This window comes from Mus caroli, unplaced genomic scaffold (assembly GCF_978045245.1).
Source record: "Mus caroli unplaced genomic scaffold, Mus_caroli_1 scaffold_14, whole genome shotgun sequence".
Lineage (NCBI taxonomy): Eukaryota > Metazoa > Chordata > Mammalia > Rodentia > Muridae > Mus > Mus caroli.
Genome location: NW_028227269.1, coordinates 14,438,420 through 14,441,934, shown reverse-complemented (window position 1 = coordinate 14,441,934; position 3,515 = coordinate 14,438,420).

The following is a 3,515-nucleotide window of genomic DNA, read 5'->3' as shown; positions in this document are numbered from 1 at the left end:
CAGAAAGTCTTCAGTGTGGAGGAAGCATTTCTGGATTGGAGAGATTAAACAGCAAGCTTGTAAAACAGAGGCAGGTGGTGTTTATCTGGGCCCACGCTCCTCTGAGTTTACTTGTTTGATTTCAGCAGGCTTAGGGACATAGACTCAATGATGGGCCACAGTCCCACACTGCACGTTAGTACCAAATCTGGGATGGTGTTTTAATTTGCTTCCTGCTCAGTTTTCATTCTGTTGCTGTGACAAATACCATTACCAAAAGCTACTTACGAGAGAGAAGGTTTTATGTCAGCTCACAGATTATAGTCCATTACTGAGAGAAGTCAGGGTGAGCGAGAACTTGAAGCCAGGCCTGCTTGCTATTTCATGTAGGGTTGTCTTTGACCAAGGAACTCACTCAACCAAGGAAGTGCAGCAAAAACCTCTGAGGCTGATACTTTTGTTTGTCTTGCAAACAGGTTCACACTCAGCTTGCCCTCTCAGTTCAGGAGCACCTGTATATAGGGGTGAGACCACCCAAAGGGGGCAGTCCCTCACAGACAGACCAATCTCATTTGGGCAGTTCCTCAATTGAGATTCTATCAGGTGACTTTAGACTGTGTCAAGATGACAGTTAAAGGACATTCCCCTGACCCCAGAGGATCTTCTGTGGGTGAAAGGGGACTGGTTGCTAATGGCTGCTCTTGACTTTGCTTAGTTCATAGAAAGTAAATCAAGGAGAAGAGAGCCTCACAGCCTGTTATGACAGATGATTTTCAGGCACTCTGCAATTCATTAAATATCCAGGGTAAATGACTTGCTGGGAAGACTGTGGTCTTTTCTTTAATGGGGGAAGGAGGGTGTATACTGGGAATTGAGCCTAGGCCTTCTATACATGCTAGGCTTTGCTCCAGCTAGTGACTTAATGTTTAGAATTTTGAGGCAGGGCCTCAGGCAGTCTAGGTTAGCCTTGGACTCCAGGTCCTCCTACCTCTACCTCCTGGGTCCTGGGATTACAACCATGCAGTGACAAGCCTGGTCTGATGAAATCACAGCCACACGTGTCACCGGAGTTGTTTTCTTAATTTTCCCGTTCCATCTGGGAAGAGGGCCATGTTGCTCATCCACACAGGTTGCCTGGCTGCAGCAGTTGCAGGAGGAGCAGTACTGCCATGGATCTTACATTTTGAAGAATTTGCACACCACAACATGGCTATGATTTGGTTTCTATCCCTATCATATATCCAGTTTTCAGGTTTCCATAAAGACTTATAGTTGGGGGACAACTTGGATATGAGGAACCATCATTAAAGATACCCACCTTACCAGAGATGAATCTGCATTCTTCTATCTTAGGAGGTTTAGGTGGGAACAAAAGCCATATATAGTCACAGGTCAGTATGGGATCAGAGTCTACCATAGTTCATAAGTCATCTTTTTTTTTTAGATTTATTATTATATCTAAGTACACTGTAGCTGTCTTCAGATGCACCAGAAGAGGGCATCAGATCTCATTATGGATGGTTGTGAGCTACCATGTGGTTGCTGGGATTTGAACTCAGGACCTTTGGAAGAGCAGTCTGTGCTCTTAACCACTGAGCCATCTCTCCAGACCCCTCATAAGTCATCTTAACTTGATGCTAATACCTGTTGGGTGGTTGGTTTAATTATTAAGTTGACATAGCCTAGAGCTACCTAGAAAGAGAGTCTCAGGTATCATCTTCATTGGGTTGTTTTGTGGACATGTCTGTAGGGGATTTTCTCTCTGTCTCTGTCTCTGCCTCTCTCTGTCTCTCTGTCTCTGTCTGTCTCTGTCTCTGTCTCTGTCTCTCTCTGTCTCTGTCTCTGTCTCTCTCTCTCTCTCACACACACACACACACACACACACACAAGATTTTTATTTAATGTGTATTGGTGTTTGCAAGTGCCTTACATGTGTGCAATTCTTGAGAGACCAGCAGGGAGCATTGGATCTCTGGGACTAAAATAGGTTTGCGAGCTGCTACGTAGGTGCGGGAACCAAAGCCAGGTCTTCTGGAAGAGCGGTGAGTACTCTTACCCACGGAACCATATCTCTAACTCTGTGAGTTGTCTTAATTACGTTCACTGATGTGAGAAGACCCAGCCTCCTGTGGGTAGCACCATTCCTTTGGTAGAGGGTGCTTAACTATGTAAGAGCAGAGAAATGGAGCTGAGCATAAGTAAGCAAGTGAGCACACATGCATTAATGTCTCTTTGTTCTTGACTGCATGCGATGTGGCTAGCTGCTTGAAGTTCCTGTCTTGACTTTCCCACAATGATGGACAGTAACCTGAAACTGTAATGAAATAAACTCTTCTATTCGTTTTTTAAAATTTTGTTATCATTTCATGTGGATTGGTGTTTTACCTGCACATATGTCTGTGTGAAGGTGTCGGATCCTGGAGTTATAGACAGTTGTGAGCTGCTGTGTGGGTACTGGGAATTGAACCTGGGTCTTCTGGAAGAGCAATTGGTGCTCTTAACTGATAAGCTCTCCAGCCCCTCTCATAAGGTTGTTTTTGGGGCGGGGGGTGTGAATGGTCAGAGTTTTTTATCAGACCAACAGAAACAAAACTAGAATACTCATGAAGACGCTGCCCAATTAGGGTAAAACTTGAGCGTGCATCTTGAGGTGGGAGCCCTGTGATGAAATGTGTAACTTGAATAATGAGATGGGGGAGGCCACCATGGTCCTGGAAGCTGTCGAGCTGTCAGGTATAATAATTACAATGTGACCAAAGGATGTGGAAGCCTGTGCTGTCTCAGACTGTATCATAAAAGGCAGGATGCTGTGAAGATGCCATGGGTGATTGGGTTTCTGTGTTTGGGCTGTGGGTGCTTAGGGGTTGAGGGTAGTGGCTTTCTCTGCAAATGGCTCTGTCTTAGCACACTACTCTAGAAAACTGAGCCCAGGGAAGAGTTATGAAGGATGGGGGAGTTGAAATTCCCGAGAAGCAAGGGTGAAGCCCAAGGGCAGTGAGGCCAGAAGAGGAGGGAAGACAGACTGATGGATAAATAGGTAGGTCAGTACAACCTAAGAACACTACAGCTGGTTCCAGTCACATCTACATGGAGGAATGCTAGGAACGGCAAAGGAGTCTAGCCTTCCCTTCTAATCTCCAGTTTTTCTTCCTGCCTAAAGTTCACCCATGAAGCTCACCCCTCCATCAGTTGGGTTGTGTTACTGAGTCCCTCAGAACAGCCACTAGGAAACCCACACATGCACTATGACCCATCTGAGCTCACAAAGGAGGGGCCAACCACAAGTGGCTGCAAAGGTTCCCTACAGCTCCCACTGTGGGCTCAGGCAGCCGCTGAACTACAGTCAAGTCAGAAAAGCATGGTCCAGACCAGCAGTGTGAGAGCCACTTGGCTCAGGCTGGGCAAGCTGAGCATTACAGGTGGCCACCTGTCCCCAAAGCAGGTGTGTGTTCTGGTTGTAGTTCTATAAGTAGCTAGATCTGTAGGTGGACAAGCCTTGAGGGCTGATTGAGACTGATTGAGTGACAACTGGAGAT